Consider the following 25,289-nt stretch of genomic DNA (forward strand, 5'->3'; position numbering starts at 1 on the left):
CTATTAGCACTATTATGGGGTTGTTTTCTCAAATTCAGAAATATACACATTTTATATAGTTATTTTCTTACATCGACAAATATACTCCTTTTATAGGTTGTTTTCTCATATTATAAAATTAACATATTTAATTATTTTCTCATACTCATAAATATACTAAAATTACGGTGTTATTTTCTTCGATTGATAAATATCCCCGTATTACGGGGTTTTTATCTAACATTTATAAATATACCCCTCTTACGGGGTTGTTTTCTTATATTAAAAAAATTACCCCTTCTACAAGGCTATTTTCTCACACTCGCAATTATGCTACTTTTACAGGTTTTTTTTTCAAATTCATAAATATACACGTTTTACAGAGTTATTTTCTTTTATTGATAATTATGCCACTTTTACAAGGTTGTTTTCTCATATTAAATCATTAGCACTATTATGGGGCTATTTTCTCAAATTCGTAAATATACACATTTTACGAGTTTATTTTCTTATATCAACAAATACCCTTTTTACAGGATTTTTTCTCATATTATAAAATTAACCCATTTAAAGGGTTGTTTTCTCATACTCACAAATACACTAAAATCACGGGGTTATTTTCTCTGATTGATAAATATCTCCGTATTAGGTGGTTGTTTTCTCATATTAAAGATTTACCCCTTCCACGATGCTATTTTCTAAGACTCGCAATTACACTACTTTTACGGGGTAATTTTTTCAAATTCATAAATATACACATTTTACGCGGTTATTTTCTTATATTGATAAATATACCATTTTTTACGGGGTTGTTTTCTCATATTAAATTATTAGCACTATTATGGGCTTCTTTTCTCAAATTCATAAATATACACGTTTTATGGGGTTATTTTTTTATATCGACATACCCCTTTTATGGGGTTGTTTTCTCATATTATAAAATTAACTCATTTAACGTATTGTTTTCTCATACTTACAAATATACCAAAATTACTTGGTTATTTTCTCCGATTGATAAATATCCCCGTATTATGGGGTCATTTTCTAATATTTATAAATGTACCCCTCTTACCGGATTGTTCTCTCATATTAGAAAATTTACCCCTTCTACGAGAATGTTTTCTCAAACTCGCAATTACACTACTCTGACGGGGTTGTTTTCTCATATTCATAAATATACACGTTTTACGGGGTCATTTTCTCACATTAAATTATTAGCACTATTCTAGAGTTATTTTCTAAGATTCATAAATGAATACATTTTACGGGGTTATTTTCTTATATTGATAAATATATAAGTATTAGAGGGTTGTTTTCTCATTTTAAAAATTTACCACTTCCATGAGGTCAAGTCTCCTAATCGCAATTACACCTACTTTTTACATGGTATTTTCTCCCGATTCATAAATATACATGTTTTGTGGGGTTATTTTCTTATATTGATAAATATACTACTTTTACGGAATTATTTTCTCATATTAAATTATTAGCACTATTATGGGGTTGTTTTCTAAAATTCATAAATATACACATTTTATCCGGTTTTTTCTTACATTGATAAATATACACATTTATTGGGTTATTTTCTTATATTGACAAATATACTCGTTTCACGGGGTTATTTTCTCATATTATAAAATGAACCCATTTAAGGGGTTGTTTTCTCATACTCACAAGTATACTAAAATTACGGGGTTATTTTCTCCGATTGATAAATGTCCTCATATTACGGAGTTATTTTCTAATATTTATAAATATACAATTCTTATGGGGTTGTTTTCTCATATTAAAAAATTTACCCTTTCTACTAGGTTGTTTTCTCATATTAAAAGATTTACCCGTTATACGAGCCTGTTTTCTTGGACTCGCAATTACACTACTTTTACGGGGTTGTTTTCTCAACTTCATAAATACAGGCGTTTTACGAGGTTATTATCTTTTATTGATAAATATACCACTTTTACGTGGTTGTTTTCTCATATTATAAAATTACCCATTTAAGGGGTTGTTTTCTCATACTCACAAATACACCAAAATCACGGGGTTATTTTATCTGATTAATAAATATTTCCGTATTAGGGTTTGTTTTCTCATATTAAAAATTTACCACTTCCATGAGTCTGTTTTCTCAAACTCGCAAATACACTACTTTTATAGGGTATTTTTCTGAGATTCATAAATATAAACATTTTACGGGGTTATTTTCTTATATTGATAAATATACTACTTTTACGGGGTCGTTTTCACAAATTAAATTATTAGCACTATTGTTGGGTTGTTTTCTCAAATTTATAGATATACACGTTTTATGAGGCTATTTTCTTATATTAATAACTATACACGTTTTACAGGGTTATTCTCTTATATTGACAAATATACCCCTTTTACGGGGTTGTTTTCTTATATTATAAAATTAATCCATTTAAGGTGTTGTTTTCTCATACTCATAAATATACAAAAATTCCGGGTTATTTTCTCCGATTGATAAATATTCCCGTATTACGGTGTTATTTTCTCATATTAGAAAATTTACCCTCTCTACTCTGTTGTTTGCTCAGACACGTAATTACACTACTTTTACGGGGTTATTTCCTCAGATTAATAAATATACACGCTTTATGGAGTTATTTTCTTATATTAATAAATACAACAATTTTACGGGGTTGTTTTCATATATTAAATTATTAGCACTATTATGGGGTTATTTTCTCAAATTCATAAATTTACACGTTTTACGGAATTATTTTCTTATATCGACAAATATACCCCTTTTACGGGGTTCTTTTCTCAAATTATAAAATTAACACATTTAAAGGGTTGTTTTCTCATACTCACAAATATACCAAAATTATGTGGTTATTTTCTCCGATTGATAATTATCGCCGTATTACGGGGTTATTTTCATATTTATAAATAGACCCCTATAACGGGGTTGTTTTCTCATATTAAATAATTTACACATTCTACGATGTTGTTTTCTAAGATTCATAAATATACAAATTTTTTAGGGTTATTTTCTTATATCGAAAAATCTACCTCTTTTACTGGATTGTTTTCTCATATTATAAAATTAACCTATTTAAGGGGTTGTTTTCTCATACTCACAAATACACCAAAATTATGGGGTTATTTTCTCCGATTGATAAATATCTTCGTATTAGGGGTTTATTTTCTCATATTAAATATTTACCCCTTCTACGAGGATGTTTTCTCAGACTCGCAATTACACTACTTTTACAGGGGTTTATTTTCTTATATAGATAAATATACCACTTTTACGGTGTAATACCCCGAATTTTTATATATGTAATAATGAGTTTTTATTTAAGTTAATTTCAACTTTATTTTTATTCGGTTTAATTTGAATGATTTAAATACAAATTTTGAATGTTAATGTTAGACAAATAAATAAATTATTTTTCCCTATCCAATTAGTTTGATTTTTAAGGAGTTAATTAAATAAATTATTTGAGGAATAAATTATATATTTTTTTTTTAAGTTATTCAAAATTTTCCCCAAGCATATTTATATAAGCAAAATTATATATTGGAAAATTATGGTAGAATTGTAAAGGATGTTTATAAAAGAATTTTGGGAAAATTGGTATTATAATTGATTAGTAGTATTAAATTTTAAGTTGGAAATTGATTATTTAATTTAATTGTGTGTTAGGACTAAATTGGAAATTTATTTTGGAATAAAGCTAAAGGAAAGTTTAGGGGTTAAATTGGAATTCTGCAGGATGAAATTGTAAGTAATTAAGGAAGTTGAGGGACCAAATTGTAATAAGGAAAAGTTCGGGGGCCTAATGTCAATATTGAAAGGAAAGAAAATCGGGGAAGAAGAAAGGAGGAGAGAGAGAAAGAGTGCGGCGCCGGGAAGAGAGAGAGAGGGACGCTGCAGGCAGGCGGCTCGGGCGGCGGGCCGACGGAGCGGCACCAGGGCGAGGTTGGCAATGCCAGGCGTGAGGCGCGGAATCGCGCGACGTGGTGGCAGCGGCTTTTCAGGCCGCCCGGCCGATCCTCGGCGATCGCTCCCGAGAGCTTCCTTTAGGCGAAGCAGCGTCGGTTTTGGTGGCCGGAGGAGAGAGTTCACGAAGTGGTGGCAGTGTTTTCTAGTTTTCCGGCCAGCTCCGGAGAGGATGGACGATCGGAGGCGTATCCCGACTCTCCTCGGCTCAAGCCGAAATGGCACCGGTTTGGTGGCGATCGGGCTCCGTTTGCAAATCGACGGCCGTGATCGTCTGCAAATTTCTCTGATGATCGGGTGTCAAATCGAAAGTTCGGAAGTGGGGATCATCGTCAGCGCATCGTTGTGAGTCCGATGGTGTGTTCAGATCGTCGATCGGACTCCGGCGGCCGGAGGCGAGTCGACCAAGCGTCTAGGTAATTTTCTCTAGCCGTTGATCTTAGAAATCCTTTGATTTTAAATTTGTGTCTATTGGGTTATATTGATTATTTGATGATATTTGTGAGTCAAAAATAATTGTCTGTCAGTTTGCCTGCCTCGTATTTTGTGCTGTGTGGTGGAGTCGGGAAATAGTGAAGTTTGGGGACCCGACTCCCGTTGTTTAAATTGTTGGATATTTGAAGTGTTCTTCTGGCAGGTCCTGGACCCGTTTTTATGGGGGGTAATGTTCGTGTTGTAGGGGAGGTTCTGCCGAATTTTCGGTAGAATTCTCCCGAGTCGAGATTCTTAGACAGTCAATCCTAGGAGTCTAGACCTAGGATTAATGATCGATTGTCTCAGCGTTTTGATAAATTGTTTTCCGTGATTAGATGATCTCATTCGCTCGCCCTACCGAGGCACCGGAGCAGAGCTAGGAGGTCGCCAATTCTGTGAGTTAAAGTCATTTAATCATTGCGCTATTGCTAAGTTTGATTTTAATATGTTATTTTGAAAGTTCATGCTTAATATGGTTATTAGTATCGCAACGTAAATAATTTCACTGAATTATTCATTATTAAAGGTAATATAAGTATTATTATAGTAATGTTATGATAATACCAAATATAATCAGTTTTTCACATGAGTTGCCTGATGTCATACTCTTAATTGTTAATTATTATTTTGATATGGTTGAATGACTTCATTATACAATGATATTTATTAAATGGATGATTGTGTCTTGGGAAACGTGGCTTGTAGAACATGCCGCCTGATGGGTTACATCAGGACCGCGTGCGCACCGGTAATGATCATGGACATGTAATAAGATTTTCATGGGTTTGCCCTGGTCGAGGATGGCTCTCTAGGCTGATTTGTGTAAATTGCCGGAGGTAAGGTCCCTGGTCGAGCATTGCTCTCGGGGCGCCGGCTTATTTGGATACTTAAGTGACTGGAAGTAAGGTCCACGGTGAGCATTGCTCTCGGGGGCGCCCGATCTTATTGGATTAAGAGAGCCGAATGGCTACTAGATTTCTTATTTGGATACTTAAGTGACCAGACTGGAGGTAAGGTCCCTGGTCGAGCATTGCTCTCGGGGCGCCAGTCTTATTGGATTAAGAGAGCCAAAATGGCTGTTAGAATTTGGGGTTAGGGTTCTACTTAGCCACACGTCCCGTAAAAGTAAAAATGTCTTTATTTATTTACTCTCTCTCCTTTTATCATTTTATTATTATGGTGTATGATTATATATTATGATTGCAATTACATTCAGAAATTGGTTTATTGTTTTGAATAATTAATATGTCATGTGAAGGTTGCAATAGTCCCCAGATTATTTGATTTTAACTCACTCTCGAGACTGACAGTCTCCATTTATTTTTTTTCAGATTCGTGATCGCTAGTTCTCCATGACTCTTATTGTAGACTCCTTCATCATCTAGGGTGATGTATTTGATTTGGTATGTAAATTGGTAAATCTTAGATTCTCCGCAGTAGTAATAGTAAATGTATCAGTTGTAAATTTTCTGAGTTTCGGGTCTCGCCTAGTTCTTCTGGCAGACCGATTAAATTTTGTAAAGTGTAACTATTAAGATAAATTGTGGCTTTAATAATATTAATTTGAGATGAGATTTGTTTAAATCAGTAGTGTCAGGCTTACTACGGGTTTCGGTGGCCTTAAGCCTACCCATTCCCTAGTCGGCCACGGCCCACCGGGTGGGGTCGTGACAAAGTTGGTATCAGAGCTTAGGTTTAGATTTCCTTCGACCTAAGTTAAGATTTTTCTTGGTATTACGGAGTTAGGATCATGTCTGTCTTGTTGTTTTTATTGACTCCAGTGTCTCAGCCTTCTCTGTTAGAGAGTCAGTCTTTCCTTTCTTGTAAGCTTGTCCTTGGTGCTGTGCTGAGAATGAGCTTTGTAGCGACGGGAAGATTTGAATCGTGGTAGACTCGTGCTGTTTCTTCAAGTGATTAGTGCAGTCCGCCTTTAGAAGCTTTGATTGTGGTTTCGATGGTGGGCACCGCAGTCAGTTTTAGTGTAGAGCGTGGTTGCAGTCGTGTCATGGACTGCCTCGTCATCGCATCAGGCATCGTCTTATTGAGTAGCGCCGGGTGGGGGCCCGTGACCTACGGGATCGTTTTCTTATATTAAATTATTAGCACTATTATGGGGTTATTTTCTCAAATCCATCAATATACACGTTTTAGGGGTTATTTTCTTATATTAATAAGTATACATGTTTTACATGGTTATTTTCTTATATTGACAAATATACCCCTTTTATGGGGTTGTTTTCTCATATTATAAAATTAACCAATTTAAGGAATTGTTTTCTCATGCTAACAAGTATACCAAAATTATGGGGTTATTTTCTCCGATTGATAAATATCCCCCTATTACGGGGTTATTTTCTCATATTAAAAAATTTACCCCCTTCTACGAGGCTATTTCTTCAGACTCACAATTACACTACTTTGATGGGGTTCTTTTCTCAGATTCATAAATATACACGTTTTACGAGGTTATTTTCTTATATTGATAAATATACCAGTTTTACGGGGTCGTTTTCTCATATTAAATTATTAGCACTATTATGGGGTTGTTTTCCCAAATTCATATATAACACGTTTTACGGGGTTATTTTCTTATATCGATAAATATACCCCTTTTACGGGCTTGTTTTCTCATATTATAAAATTAACCCTTTTAAGGGGTTGTTTTCTCATACTCACAAATATACCAAAATTACAAGGTTATTTTCTCCGATTGATAAAGATCCTCGTATTACGGGGTTATTTTTTAATATTTATAAATATACCCCTCTTACGGGGTTGTTTCTCATATTAAAAAATTTACTCTTTCTACGAGGCTATTTTCTCATACTCGCAATTATACTACATTTATGTGTTGTTTTCTCATACTCATAAATATACACGTTTTACGTGGTTATTTTCTTATATTGAGAAATATACCACCTTTACAGGGTCATTTTCTTATACTGAGAAATATACCACTTTTTTACAGGGTCATTTTCTCGTATTAAATTATTAGCACTATTATGGGGTTGTTTTCTCAAATTTATAAATATACACATTGTACGGGGTTCTTTTCTTATATAGACAAATATACCTCTTTTACAGGGTTGCTTTCTCATATTATAAAATTAACCGATTTAAGGGGTTGTTTTCTCATACTCACAAATATACCAAAATTACAGGTCATTTTCTCCGATTGATAAATATCCCTGCATTACGGGGTTGTTTTCTCATATTAAAAAATTTACCCCTTCTACGAGGCTATTTTCTAAGACTCGCAATTACACAACTTTTATAGGATTATTTTCTCATACTCATAAATATACACGTTTCACGGGGTTATTTTGTTATATATATATAAATATACCACTTTACGGGCTTATTTTCTTATACTGACAAATATAAAATTAACCCATTTAAAGGGTTGTTTTCTCATACTCACAAATATACCAAAATTACGGGGTCATTTTCTCCGATTGACAAATATCCCTCGAATTACGGGGTTGTTTTCGCATATTAAAATATTTACCCCCTCTATGAGGCTATTTCCTCAGACTTGCAATTACACTATTTTTACGGGGTTATTTTTCCAGATTCATAAATAAACATTTTCTACGGAGTTGTTTTCTTATATTGATGAATATACCACATTTACGGGGTCGTTTTCTCATATTAAATTATTAGCACTATTATGGAGTTATTTTCTGAAATTTATAAATATACACGTATTATGAGGTTATTTTCTTATATTAATAAATATACATGTTTTACGGGGTTATTGTCTTATATTGACAAATATACCCATTTTACAGGGTTGTTTTCTCATGTTATAAAATTAACCCATTTAAGGGGTTGTTTTCTCATACTCACGAATATACCAAAATTACGGGGTTATTTTCTCCAATTGATAAATATCCCCGCATTATGGGATTGTTTTCTCATATTAAAAAATTACCCCCTCTACGAGGTTGTTTCCTCAGACTCGCAATTACACTACTTTTACGGGGTTATTTTCTCATATTCATAAATATACATATTTTACGAAGTTATTTTCTTATATTGATAAATATATCATTTTTACGGGATCATTTTCTCATATTAAATTATTAGCACTATTATGGGGTTGTTTCTCAAATTCATAAATGTATACGTTTTACGGGGTTATTTTCTTATATCGACAAATATACCCCTTTTACGGGATTGTTTTCTCATATTGTAAAATTAACACATTTAAGGTGTAACACCCCCATTACATGCTAACCAATAGACATTAGCCAGAAAACATACAAGTGTCGTAGACTATATACTACATGTAGATAGGTCAATATGCAGATTGTTAAGAATCAAGACACAAGGTTATTAACATATAAACATATGATTATACTTAAACATCATTTAACAAGTATTCAAAACATCTTCTTATGCCTTACAAGGCACACTTCTATATACATCACATAGCGCATACAAAATGCATCGGAGGCGGGCTCCACAAAACGGCCCAACTGATGTAATCGCTAAAAGCTAGACTTGGATACAACCAACGAATGCACTACTATTTACAAACCTGAAAAGAAAAATTTTGGAGAGGGGTGAACCTCCAACAAGAAATAAATAATCAACATAATCTATATCACATACACTTAATACAATTTCCACCCAATCACATAACTTACCATGATTCATAGTTTAGGTATAAATTCATACCATTCTACTCAATTCAGTACAACCATCATAGAAGAAATACAATTCAACAATTATGGTTAGTTCTCACGGCTTGTGGATCCCCTTTAATATGCTACTCCGCCTCATCCTCACCTATCGCACACGTAAGCTGCTCCGCCTCATCCTCAAATAATACACTTTTATAGCCTCTCTAGGCTTTAGCCTCCCAAGGCTTTATATATAGATATATATTTTTTTTTACAGGGGAATCCACCATTCACATGCACATATGCACTTAACATCACAATTCAATCATTTCACTTATATCATATTCAAGCAATAACTATTGTTCCACTCAACACCAATCATTTCCATCTCATTCATTCAAACACAACACAATATTAAGCAAACACAACCATTCGTAGAACATTTGATTAAATATATGGATATAGCAAATATTAACTATTTACTTACTCAAAATACACTTATTCCTTTAGCATATAAGAACCTCCTTTCTCCACAACTTCCTTTCCAGGCCTTTGAGTACCTGTCAATACATTCATCAATTCACATTTCATGCATATTCCAAATATTCATGTAAATGCTAGTTCTAATGCATTACAAGATCATCCCCTCTCTAATTCATATTAACTCTTCCTCTAAGACTCTCAATTATTGTTTTAATATCATAGAAATATTTTCCATCTAGTTAAATACCAATTTAACTTAAATTAACATCAAATAAATTGCATAAAACTAATCTCCAACATCTCTGTTTTCTAGACAGAATTTAGTACCAAGGTATATTTATTGCTGGGCAAAATTGGCTTAATAAAAAAATCTCATATTAAATAGACATATCCGTCTATGCGTCTAGTTTCATCTCCAAAAAGAATTACTTAATTCCAACTTCTATAGATTTAATTATCTTCAAATTACTGAGCAAGGGTCATACGGCTACTTGTACCCGAGCAGAAATCTGTTTGCTCAATTTAAGCAATCAAAACGGCAAAAATAGCGAAATCACAAAACTACAAAGTTATAGAGGACTCTTCAAAATTTCCATAAACACCAATTAAGCTTAATTTGGACTCATATAACCTATGTTATGCCTAAAATACAGAACATCAAGGTTGCTGGAATTTTGACAGTTTTCTATCTTGACATACTTAAACTTAAATCAAGCTTAATCTCTATGCAATCATTCAATACTCTACTAATTCATGATAATCAGACCTTTAATTAATCAATGAAAGCATCAAATGAAGTTTTTCCAATTTGTAATCAAGAACCCTAATGACAAATTAATAACACTCAAGTAACAACTTACCAATTTCAGCTTTTGGGTTGCTAATATGCTTAAATCCTTTAGCTTTAGCTTGGCTCCTTCAATAGTTGGCAAAATCCTATCTTAATTTTAAGTTTTTCTAGGTATTCCATTCCTCTCTTTTATTCCAAATTTTATGTTTTTTGGCCATGTACGAATTTTAGAGAAATGAAGAGGTAAAATGAGCTTGCTCATGGTTCCAATTTCCAAGATTCATCTCTCAATGCCACCACCTACTTAAACTAGTTTTATCATCCTAAATTAATTCTTACTAACCATATATAGGTACTAACTTTTAATTGTATCTTTTAAGTCCAATCTATTTATCCAACCTTCAACTATTGGTTCAATTAAGTCTTAAGGCTTAATACACATAACCCAAGTACTTAATCAACTTATCTAAATTAATAATCTAATATCATGCTTCTTATTCTCTACTTATAATTAATATATATTTGTTCTCATAAAATAAAAATATTATTGATATACCATCATATGCCCAATGATTAAATGTAAATGCACATAACATGGATGATGAGAAAATGCAGGTGTTACAACTCTCCCTTCCTTAAGAAATTTCGTCCCCGAAATTTTAACAACTCACCAACATTACAATGGAATAGATGCGGATACTTCTGTCTCATATGCTCTTCTACTTCCCAAGTTGCTTCTCTTGGTGAATGATGACTCCACTTAATTTTGACCATAGGAATGTCTTTATTTCTCAATTTCTTAACCCTTCGATCATGAATTTCTATCGGTTCTTCCACATATGTCAACTTTTCTGTGATTTCTATCTCTGGCTCTGGAATGATATGACTAGGATCTGATCTATATCGCCTCAACATAGAAACGTGAAAAACATCATGAATAGAAGACAACTTTATAGGTAATGCTAACCTATAAGCCAATGGTCCAACTCTTTCAATAATTTCATAAGGTCCTACATACCTCGGACTCAATTTCCCTTGTTTACCAAACCTTAATATTCCTTTCCATGGTGATACTCGCAAGAAAACTTTATCACCCATAATATATTCCATTTCCCTTCGATGCAAATCAGCATAACTCTTTTATCGTCTGTGCTACTTTCAAATTCTTTTTAACTATCTCTATTTTATCCAACGCTTTGTACCAATTCGGACCTTCAAGTCGTCTTAAACCTTCAACATCCCAAAGCACTGGACTTCTACATTTCCTCCCATACAAAGCTTCATAAGGAGCCATACCGATACTAGAATGAAAACTGTTGTTATCGCAAATTCCATCCTGTGGTATGTAATCATCCCGGTTACCCTTGAACTCAAGTGTGCAAGCCCTCATCATATCTTCTAATGTCCGAATAGTTCTTTCCGATTGCCCATCCTGTTTGAGGGATGAAAAGGCATCTTGAAATGAAGCTTAGTACCATATGCTTTCTGCAAACTCTCCCGAAGTAAATCTGGGATCCCTATCCGATACAATAGATATTGGCACACCATGCAATCTAACAATCTCGGAAATATACAATTCAAAGCAAATTTATCAAGTGAATCTGTTTGCTTCACAGGTAAGAAATGAGCACATTTAGTAAGTCGATCAACAATTACCCAAATAGCATCATGCTTGTTAAATGTACGCGGCAATCCCAAAACAAAATCCATAGTAATCTTATCCCACTTCCACACAGGTATAGATAAAGAATGAAATTTACCCGCAGTGCCCGGTGCTCTCCTTTCACTTGGCCGACATGTCAAACACTTACTCACAAATTCGCCACATCCTTCTTCATTGCCCGGCCACCAATAATAAGGCTTCAAATTTTTGTACATTTTGGTACTTCCAGGATGCATTGCATAAGGTGCATAGTGCGCTTCATGCATGATTTCCTTTCTCAAATCCCCTACATCAGGTAAACATACACGATTTCTATTCAATAACACACCATCATCTTTCAACACAAATTGTGTATTCTTTCCTTCTTGTACTCTACCCTTCATCCTTTGCAAATAAGAATCTTCACACTGTGTGTCTTTAATTTTATCTCCAATCAAAGGCTTTACTTGTAATGTGGCTAACAGATCATCGTCATAAACATAAAACTTCACATCCATAGCTCTAAGTGCAACTAAATATTCCACATTGTAACAAATCATACTTGAAAAATTTTCCACTGACTTCCTACTTAAAGCATCAGCAACAACATTTGCTTTTCCAGGATGATAATCAATAGTGCAATCATAATCCTTCAGAAGCTCAATCCATCTTCGTTGTCTCAGATTCAACTCTTTTTGCGTAGGGATATATTTCAAACTCTTATGATCAGTAAATATCTGAAATGTCTCCCCGTATAAATAATGTCGCCATATCTTCAATGCATGTACAATAGCTGCTAATTCAAGATCATGCGTAGGATAATTCAGCTCATGAGGTTGTAATTGTCTTGAAGCATAAGCTATAACCTTCCCATGCTGCATTAAGACACATCCAAGTCCTTGCCTAGAAGCATCGATATACAACATAACCTCCATTTCGGGATGGCAATGCGAGTATCGGTGTAGTAGTAAGCCTTTTCTTCAACTTTTGAAAATTCCGATCACATAACTCCGCTGGAATGGCACATTCTTCTTTAACAAAGCTGTTAGAGGCTTAGCAATAACCGAAAAATCTTTTACAAATCTTCTATAATAGCCGTACTAACCCAAGAAAACTTGAACTTCGGGAAACATTTCTAGGCGGTTCCCATTCAATAATTGCTTTAATCTTTGATGAATCCGGTTGCACTCCATGTTTAGAAATAATATGCCCTAAGAATGCAATTTCCTCCATCCAAAACTCGCGATTTGTTGAATTTTGCATACAACTGTTTTTCCCTCAAAATCATAGAAATAATTCTCAAGTGTTGTTCATGCTCTTCCGGGCTTCTAGAGTAAATCGGAATATCATCAATGAACATAATAACAAAGTGATCTAAATATGGTCGGAAAGTCTTATTCATCGATTGACATAAAAGCGGCAGGGAGCATTTGTTAAACCAAATGGCATCACAATAAATTTATAGTGCCCATACCTTGTTCAATGCCTTGGCAATAGATTTCTCTTCAACCCGGAGTTGCCAATAACCTGATCTTAAATCAATTTTAGAGAACACAGTTGCACCTTTTAACTAATCAAGCAAATCATCAATTCTCGACAATGGATATTTATTCTTCACTGTAATCCTATTCAATTGCATATAATCAATACATAATCGCATACTACCATCCTTTTTCTTCACAAATGAATCGGTGCTCCCCAAAGTGAAGTACTTGGCCCGATGAAACCTTTATCAAGTAACTCTTCTAATTGCTTCTTTAATTCTTTCAATTCTAATGGAGCCATTCCGTATGGTGCAATGGAAATAGGTGCGATACCGGGGATGATGTCAATCTCAAAATCAACCTCTCGATTTGGTGGCAAACCAGGCAAATCATCTAAGAATATGTTAGGAAATTCTCTAACCACTGGAATGTTTAATACCCCTGGACTGACCTTAGTAGTATCTATAAAACTAATTAGATATGCTTCACATCCATTTTTAATTAATCGACATGCGATCCTTCTTTGAAATCAAACAATTAGGAATTGTCTTCCTTTCACCCACCATTACTATTTTCATTTCTCCTTGTATTTCCATAGCCACTTCCTTCGTTTTACAATCAACAATAGCATGATTTCTTGACAACCAATCCATCCCCAAAATAACATCAAACTCTCTAAGATTAATAACAACCAAATTTGCATGTAGATTGACACTATCTACTACTACAGGACATGATCTCACTATCGTATTTACTGTGATAATACCCCCAGCAGGCATAGATACATATATATCATAACCTAATGCCTCTATATTAGCATGAACATGCGATGCAAAATCATGTGATATGAATGAACATGTGGATCCAGGATCAATAAGAACATGTGCATCAGAATCATGAATAGAAAGTATACCAGTAACAATTTCAGGTGCTACAAATGCTTCATTTCTAGTAGTAGCAATTACTCTAGCTTGTGCTTGTGGTTGACCAATCTGTTCTAATGGTGTTGCTGAAATAGTTAAACCTCCTCTGCCACCTCTTCCTCTGCCTCTGCCTGAACCAACTGAAATATTTTCACCAACACTACTCTGACCCACTGTATAAGATTCTCCAACATTATTTCTTCTCATAGGACAATCTCTAGAATAATGTCCTGGCCTACTACAAGTAAAACATACTACTGGTCTAGGTCCCCAACATTCTCCAGTATGTCTCCTGTTGCACGTAGGACAAACAGGAGCAAACCCTCACTCGGGCTGAAACTTGTCCTCCCTCAAGTCCCGGATGAATTGTATCCACCTCTACTATAAGGTACTGTGGAGGATCTACGAGACCGACCACCAAACCCTCGTCCACGATAACTACTCCATTTGTGAATTAGAGCCTCCGGGCGAAGAAATACTAATATGTCTTGGAGGATTACTATAAGTACCAATGATCTTCTTCTTTTTAGCTTCCATGGTATTCCTTTCAAATGATGTTTCTTCAGCTCTAAAAGCAGCTTCAATTGAGGCATTGTAATTCTGAGGTTTCACTGCCATTTTCTCACGAATGTCAAGCCTCAAACCCATCTCAAATTTCTTCCTTTCCTGTTCTTGATTGGCTATTTCTTCCGGTGCATACTTAGATAATCTCACAAATTGAACTTCTTACTCGCAATCGACATATCATTCTGTTTCAATCAAGAAATTCAAGCTTCTTTCCTGTCTCTATAAATTTCGGAGTATACTTCTCAAAGCAAATTCTCTCAAGAAATCATTCCAAGTCAAAGTGATTGGTCGATCTTTGCTTCTTAAAACTGTTTCCCACCAATCAAGTGCATCTTTTCTATTAAAGACACCGCATATAGAAGCCTTTGTTCCGATGTGCAATTAAATCTATCCAACACCCTTCCGTATTTCAGTAACCATTCTTGACCTCGGGGATCGGTAGTACCTTGAAAACATTAGCACCTTGTTTCCTAACCCTTTCATAATTCTTATCTATCACAGCCTCTTGTTGTTGAGTCTGAGGTGCCGGTGCTTGTTGTCGAGCTACCCGTTGCATCAGAAAATCCATAAACTGTTCCATAACATTTTGTACATTCGATTGTGCAGCATTTTCAGAATGTAGCTCATGCTCATCATGTTGATCATGTTCAAATGCATTTTCATGACCATGCACACTCTAATGACTTATTTGGGCCAGTTGTGTGTTCTCCTTGTCTCTCCATCTATATATATGAAATGCAAATACTCAGTCAAGTTCAAAGAACATATGTCATATGCTTAATGATGTGCAACATGAATCTACTCCCAATGAATCTAATCCCTGCTCTGATACCACTAAAATGTAACACCCCCATTACATGCTAACCAATAGACATTAGCCAGAAAATATACAAGCGTCGTAGACTATATACTATATGTAGATAGGTCAATATGCAGATTGTTAAGAATCAAGACACAAGGTTATTAACATATAAACATATGATTATACTTAAACATCATTTAACAAGTATTCAAAATATCTTCTTATGCCTTACAAGGCACACTTCTATATACATCACATAACTGCATACAAAATGCATCAGGAGGAGACTCCACAAAACTGGCCCAACCTGACAGAACTGCTAAAAGCTAGACTTCGGATACAACCAACGGATGCACTACTATTTACAAACCTGAAAAGAAAAATTTTGGAGAGGGGTGAACCTCCAGCTCAGTAAATAAATAATCAACATAATCTATATCACATACACTTAATACAATTTCCACCCAATCACATAACTTACCATGATTCATAGTTTAGGTATAAATTCATACCATTCTACTCAATTCAGTACAACCATCATAGAAGAAATACAATTCAACAATTATGGTTAGTTCTCACGGCTTGTGGATCCCCTTTAATATGCTGCTCCGCCTCATCCTCACCTATCGCACACGTAAGCTGCTCCGCCTCATCCTCAAATAATACACTTTTATAGCCTCTCTAGGCTTTAGCCTCCCAAGGCTTTATATATAGATATATATTTTTTTTTACAGGGGAATCTACCATTCACATGCACATATGCACTTAACATCACAATTCAATCATTTCACTTATATCATATTCAAGCAATAACAATTGTTCCACTCAACACCAATCATTTCCATCTCATTCATTCAAACACAACACAATATTAAGCAAACACAACCATTCGTAGAACATTTGATTAAATATATGGATATAGCAAATATTAACTATTTACTTACTCAAAATACACTTATTCCTTTAGCATATAAGAACCTCCTTTCTCCACAACTTCCTTTCCAGGCCTTTGAGTACCTGTCAATACATTCATCAATTCACATTTCATGCATATTCCAAATATTCATGTAAATGCTAGTTCTAATGCATTACAAGATCATCCCCTCTCTAATTCATATTAACTCTTCCTCTAAGACTCTCAATTATTGTTTTAATATCATAGAAATATTTTCCATCTAGTTAAATACCAATTTAACTTAAATTAACATCAAATAAATTGCATAAAACTAATCTCCAACATCTCTGTTTTCTAGACAGAATTTAGTACCAAGGTATATTTATTGCTGGGCAAAATTGGCTTAATAAAAAAATCTCATATTAAATAGACATATCCGTCTATGCGTCTAGTTTCATCTCCAAAAATAATTACTTAATTCCAACTTCTATAGATTTAATTATCTTCAAATTACTGAGCAAGGGTCATACGGCTACTTGTACCCGAGCAGAAATCTGTTTGCTCAATTTAAGCAACCAAAACGGCAAAAATAGCGAAATCACAAAACTATAAAGTTATAGAGGACTCTTCAAAATTTCCATAGACACCAATTAAGCTTAATTTGGACTCATATAACCCATGTTATGCCTAAAATACAGAACATCAAGGTTGCTGGAATTTTGACAGTTTTCTATCTTGACATACTTAAACTTAAATCAAGCTTAATCTCTATGCAATCATTCAATACTCTACTAATTCATGATAATCAGACCTTTAATTAATCAATGAGAGCATCAAATGAAGTTTTTCCAATTTGTAATCAAGAACCCTAATGACAAATTAATAACACTCAAGTAACAACTTACCAATTTCAGCTTTTGGGTTGCTAATATGCTTAAATCCTTTAGCTTTAGCTTGGCTCCTTCAATAGTTGGCAAAATCCTATCTTAATCTTAAGTTTTTCTAGGTATTCCACTCCTCTCTCTTATTTCAAATTTTGTGTTTTTTGGCCATGTACGAATTTTAGAGAAATGAAGAGGTAAAATGAGCTTGCTCATGGTTCCAATTTCCAAGATTCATCTCTCAATGCCACCACCTACTTAAACTAGTTTTATCATCCTAAATTAATTCTTACTAACCATATAGAGGTACTAACTTTTAATTGTATCTTTTAAGTCCAATCTATTTACCCAACCTTCAACTATTGGTTCAATTAAGTCTTAAGGCTTAATACACATAACCCAAGTACTTAATCAACTTATCTAAATTAATAATCTAATATCATGCTTCTTATTCTCTACTTATAATTAATATATATCTGTTCTCATAAAATAAAAATATTATTGATATACCATCATATGCCCAATGATTAAATGTAAATGCACATAACATGGATGATGAGAAAATGCAGGCGTTACATAAGGGGTTATTTTCTCATACTCACTAATATATGAAAATTACGAGGTTATTTTATCCGATTGATAATTATCCCCGTATTACAGGGTTATTTTCTAATATTTATAAATATACCCCTGTAACAAGGCTGTTTTCTTATATTAAAAATTTACCCATTTTACGAGGCTATTTTCTCAGACTCGCTATTATACTACTTTTACGATGTTGTTTTCTCAAATTCATAAATATCCACGTTCTACGGGGTTATTTTCTTATATCAACAAATCTACCCCTTTTACGGGATTGTTTTCTCATATTATAAAATTAACCCATTTAAGGGGTTGTTTTCTCATACTCACAAATACACTAAAATTACGCGATTATTTTCTCCGATTAATAAATATTCCCGTATTAGGGGGTTGTTTTCTCATATTGAAAATTTACCCCTTTTACGAGGCTATTTTCTCAGACTCGAAATTACACTACTTTTATGGGGTTATTTTCTGAAACTTATAAATATACACGTTTTATAGGGTTATTTTCTTATTATTGAGAAATATACCACTTTTAGGAGTCGTTTTCTCATATTAGATTATTAGCACTATTAAGAGGTTGTTTTTTCGTACTCACAAATATACCAAAATTACGGGGCAATTTTCTCCGATTGATAGATATCCCTGTATTACGGGGTTGTCTACTAATATTTATAAATATACCCCTCTTATAGGGTTGTTTTCTCATATTAAAACATTTACCCTTTACACGAGGTTGTTTTCTAATATTAAAAAATTTACCCGTTCTACGAGAATATTTTCTCATACTCACGAATATACCAAAATTACGGGATTATTTTCTCTCATTGATAAATATTCCCATATTACGGTTTTATTTTCTTATATTAAAAATTTACCCATTCTACGAGACTGTTTTCTCATACTTCCAATTACACTACTTTTATGGGGTTATTTTCTCACATTCATAAATATACACGTTTTACGGGATTATTTTTTTATTTTGATAAATATACCACTTTTACGGGGTCATTTTCTCATATTAAATTACTAAGATTATTATAGAGTTGTTTTCTCAAATTCATAAATATACACGCTTTACGGGATTATTTTCTCATATTATAAAATTAACCCATTTAAGGGATTGTTTTCTCATAATCACAAATATACCATAATTATAGGGTTATTTTTTCCGATTGATAAATATTCTTGTATTATGGGTTTGCTTTTTAATATTTATAGATATACCCCTCTTGCGGGGTTATTTTCTCATATTAAAAAATTTACCCTATCTACAAGGTTGTTTTCAAACTCGCAATTACAGTGCTTTTACAGGGTTGTTTTCTCAGTTTCACAAACATGCACGTCCTACGGGATTATTTTCTTATATTGATAAATATACCATTTTTACGAGGTTGTATTCTCATATTAAATTATTAGCACTATTATGGGATTATTTTCTCAAATTCATAAATATACACGTTTTACGGGTTTATTTTCTTATATTGATTAATATAATTGGGGTTGTTTTCTTATATTATAAAATTAACTCATTTAAGGAGTTGTTTTCTCATACTCACAAATATATAAAAATTACGTGGTTATTTTCTCCGCTTGATAAATATTCCCGTATCTACGGGGTTGTTTTCTTATATTAAAAAATTAACTTTGTCAACGAGACTGTTTTCTCAGACTCGCAATTACACTGCTTTTACGGGATTATTTTATTAGATTCATAAACATGCACGTTTTACGGGGTTATTTTCTTATATTGTTAAATATACTACTTTTACGGGATCGTTTTCTCATATTAAATTATTAGTACTATTATGGGATTGTTTTCTCAAATACATAAATATCCACATTTTACGAGTTCATTTTCTTATATTGATAAATATACCCCTTTTACAGGGTAGTTTCTCCTATTCACAGATATACCAAAATTACGGGATTATTTTCTCCAATTGATAAATATCCTCGTATTACGGGATTGTTCTATAATATTTATAAACATACCCCTCTTACGGGGTTGTTTTCTCATATTAATAAATTTACCCTTTCTACGAGGCTGTTTTCTCAGACTCGGAATTACACTACTTTTACGGGGTTGTTTTCTCAGAGTCATAAACACACAGGTTCTACGGGGTTATTTTCTTATATTGATAAGTATACCACTTTTACGGGGTCGTTTTCTCATATTAAATTATTAGAACTATTCTGGGATTGTTTTCTAAAATTTTTAAAGTGTTTTACAGGGTTATTTTTTATATGGACAAATATACCCCTTTATAGGGTTATTTTCTCATATTATAAAATTAACCCATTTCAGGAGTTGTTTTCTCATACTCACAGATATACCAAAATCATGGGGTTATTTTCTCTAATTCATAAATATTCCCATATTATGGGGTTGTTTTCTCATATTAAAAAATTTACCCCTTCTACGAGGGTATTTTCTCAGACTCGCAATTACACTACTTTTACGGGGTTATTTTCTTATATTGATAAATATATTCCTTTTACGGGGTTGTTTTCTCATATTATAAAATTAACCTATTTAAGGGGTTGTTTTCTCATACTCACAAATATACCACAATTACGGGGTTATTTTCTCTGATTAATAAATATTTCCGTATTACGAAATTGTTTTCTTATATTAAAAAATTTACCCCTTCTATGAGGTTATTTTTTTATATTAAAAAATTTAACTCTTCTACAAGGCTGTTTTTCAGACTCGCAATTACACTACTTTTACGGGGTTGTTTTCTCAGATTCACAAACATACACATTCTACAGGGTTATTTTCTTATATTGATAAATATACCACTTTATTAAATTATTAGCATTATTATTGGGTTGTTCTCTCAAATTTATAAATATACATGCTTTACGAGGTTATTTTTTTATATTGACAAATATACTCCTTTTACGGGGTAGTTTTTTCATATTATAAAATTAACCCATTTTAGGGGTTGTTTTCTCATACTCACAAATATAACAAAATTACGGGGTGATTTTCTTCGATTGATAGATATCCCTGTTTTACGAGGTTGTCTTCTAATATTTATAAATATAACCCTCTTACGGGGTTGTTTTCTCATATTAAAAAATTTACCCTGTCTACGAGGGTGTTTTCTCGGACTCGCAATTACACTACTTTTACGAGGTTGTTTTCTGAGATTCACAAACATACATGTTCTATGGGATTATTTTCTTATATTCATAAAACGGGTTCATTTTCTCATATTTAATTATTAGCACTATTATGGGGTTCTTTTCTCAAATTTATAAATATACACGTTTTACGAGTTTACTTTCTTATATTGATAAATATACCTCTTTTACGGGATTATTTTCTCATATTATAAAATTAACTCATTTAAGGGGTTGTTTTCTCATACTCACAAATATACCAAAATTACGGGGATATTTTCTCTAATTGAAAAGTATCCCCGTATTACTGGGTTATTTTATAATATTTATAAATATACCTTTCTTATGGGGTTGTTTGCTCATATTAAAAAATTTACCCCTTCTACGAGGCTGGTTTCTCAGACTCGCAATTACACTACTTTTATGGGGTTGTTTTCTCAAAGTCATAAACACACACGTTCTATGGGGTTATTTTATTATATAAATAAATATACCATTTTTACGGGGTTGTTTTCTCATATTAAATTATTAGCATTATTCTAGGGTTATTTTCTCAAATTTATAAATATACACGTTTTACGAGGTTATTTTCTTGTATGGACAAATACACCCCTCCAACGGGGTTGTTTTCTCATATTATTATATTAACCCATTTAAGGTGTTGTTTTCTAATACTCACAAATATACCAAAATTACAGGGTTATTTTCTCCAATTGATAAATATTCCCGTATTATGGGTTATTTTCTCATATTAAAAAATTTACCCCTTCAACAAGGCTATTTTCTCAAACTCGCAATTACACTACTTTTACGGGGTTATTTTCTCATATTCATAAATATACACGTTTTACGGGATTATTTTCTTATATTGATAAATATACCACTTTTACGGGGTTATTTTCTCATATTATAAAATTAACCTATTTAAGGGGTTGTTTTCTCATACTCACAAATATACCACAATTACGGGGTTATTTTCTCCGATTAATAAATATCCCTATATCACGGAATTGTTTTCTCATATTAAAAATTTACCCCTTCTATGAGGTTATTTTTTCATATTAAAAAATTTAACTCTTCTACGAGGCTGTTTTCTCAGACTAGTAATTACACTGCTTTTATGGGGTTGTTTTCTTAGATTCATAAATAGACACGTTCTACGGGGTTATTTTCTTATATTGATAAATATACTACTTTATTAAATTATTAGTACTATTATGGGGTTGTTTTCTCAAATTTATAAATATACACGTTTTACGGGATTATTTTCTTGTATTGATAAATATACCGCTTTTACGGGGTTATTTTCTTATATTATAAAATTAACCCTTTTAAGGTGCTGTTTACTCATACTCATAAATATACCAAAATTACGAGGCGATTTTCTCCGATTGATAGATATCCCTGTATTACGGGGTTGTCTACTAATATTTATAAATATACCCCTCTTATAGGGTTGTCTTCTCATATTAAAAAATTTACTCTTACATGAGGTTGTTTTCTAATATTAAAAAATTTACCCGCCAAATTTATAAATATACACATTTTATGGGGTTATTTTTTTATATTGATAAATATACGACTTTTACAGGGTTGTTTTCTCATATTAAATTATTAGAACTATTATGAGGTTGTTTTCTCAAATTTATAAATATACACATTTTACAGGGTTATTTTCTTATATTAACAAATATACCCCTTTTACGGGGTTATTTTCTCATATTATAAAATTAACCCATTTAAGTGGTTGTTTTCTCATACTCACAAATATACCAAAATTACGGGGTTATTTTCTCCGATTGATAGATATCCTTGTATTACGGGATTGTTTTTTAATATTTATAAATGTACCGCTCTTATGGGATTATTTTCTCATATTAAAAAATTTTCCCCTTCTACGAGGCTGTTTTCTCATATTAAAAAATTTACCCATTTTATGAGCCTGTTTTCTTAGACTAGTAATTATACTACTTGTACGGGGTTGTTTTCTCAAATTTATAAATATATACATTTTATTGGATTATTTTCTTATATTAATAAATATACAACTTTTACGGAGTGATTTTCTCATACTGAATTATTAGCACTACTATGGTATTGTTTTCTCAAATTCATAGATATACATGTTTTACAGGATTATTTTCTTATATTGACAAATATACCGTTATTTTCTTATATAGACAAATATACCCCTTTTACGGGATTGTTTTCTCATATTATAAAAGTAACCCATTTAAGGAGTTGTTTTCTGATATTAAAAAATTTACCCCTTCTATGAGGCTATTTTCTCATACTCGTAATTACACTACTTTTACGGAGTTGTTTCCTCATATTCATAAATATACACGTTTTTACGGGGTTATTTTCTTATATTGATAAATATACCATTTCTACGGGGTTATTTTCTTATATTGACAAATATACCCCTTTTATGGGGTTATTTTCTCATATTATAAAATAATCCCACTTAAGGGATTGTTTTCTCATACTCACAAATATATCAAACTTACGAGGTTATTTTCTCTGATTAATAAATATCCCCGTATTACGCGGTTGTTTTCTCATATTAAAAAATTTATCCTTTCTACGAGGTTGTTTTGTTATACTCGCAATTACACTACTTTTATGGAATCTTTTTCAAATTTATAAATATACACGTTTCACGGGGTTATTTTCTTATATTGACAAATATACCCCTTTTACGGGGTTATTTTCTCTTATTATAAAATTAACCCATTTAAGGGGTTGTTTTCTCATACTCATGAATATACCAAAATTATGGGGTTATTTTCTCCGATTGATAAATATTTCCATATTATGATGTTGTTTTCTCATATTAAAAAATTACTCGTTCTACGAGGCTGCATTTTTAGACTCGCAATTACATTATTTTTATGTTGTTGTTTTCTCAGATTTATAAATATACGCATTTTACGGGGTTATTTTCTTATATTAATAAATATTGAACTTTTACGGGGTTGTTTTCTCATATTAAATTATTAGAAATGTTACAGGGTTGTTTTCAAAAATTCATAAATATATACGTTTTTCGGGGTTGTTTTCTTATATTAACAAATATACCCCTTTTACGGGGTTGTTTTCTCATATTATAAAAGTAACCCATTTAAGGGGTTGTTAACTCATACTCACAAATAAATTAAAATTATGGGGTTATTTTCTTGATTGATAAATATTGCCGTATCATGGGGTTCTTTTCTCATATTAAAAAATTTACCCCTTCTACGAGGCTATTTTCTCATACTCGCAATCACACTACTTTTACGGAGTTGTTTTCTCATACACATAAATATACACGTTTTACAGAGTTATTTTCTTATATTGATAAATATACCACTTTTATGGGGTTATTTTCTTATACTGACAAATAAAACCCTATTACAGGGTTGTTTTCTTATATTATAAAATTAACACATTTAAGTGGTTGTTTTCTCATACTCACAAATATAACAAAATTACGAGGTAATTTTCTCCGATTAATAAATGTCTCCGTATTACAGGGTAGTTTTCTAATATTAAAAAGTTTACCCCTTCTATGAGGTTGTTTACTCATATTAAAAAATTTACCCCTTTTACGAGGTTCTTTTGTCAGACTCGCAATTACACTACTTTTACGGGTTGTTTCCTCATATTATCAAATTAACCCATTTAAAATGGGTTGTTTTCTCATACTCACAAATATACCAAAATTACGGGGTTATTTTCTCCGGTTGATAAATATCTCATTATTACGGGGTTGTCTTCTCATATTAAGAAATTTATGCCTTCTATGAGGCTGGTTTCTTAGACTCGTAATTACACTACTTTTACGGGGTTGTTTTCTCATATTCATAAATATACACGTTTTATGGAGTTATTTTCTCATACTCACAAATATACCAAAATTATGGGGTTATTTTCTCTGATTAATAAATATCCCTGTAATACGGGATTGTTTCCTCATATTCACAAACAGACACGTTCTATAGGGTTATTTTCTTATATTGATAAATATATCACTTTATTAAATTATTAGTACTATTATGTGGCTGTTTTC

The sequence above is a fragment of the Ricinus communis genome, chromosome 1 (assembly GCF_019578655.1).
Source record: "Ricinus communis isolate WT05 ecotype wild-type chromosome 1, ASM1957865v1, whole genome shotgun sequence".
In the NCBI taxonomy this organism is placed as follows: Eukaryota; Viridiplantae; Streptophyta; class Magnoliopsida; order Malpighiales; family Euphorbiaceae; genus Ricinus; species Ricinus communis.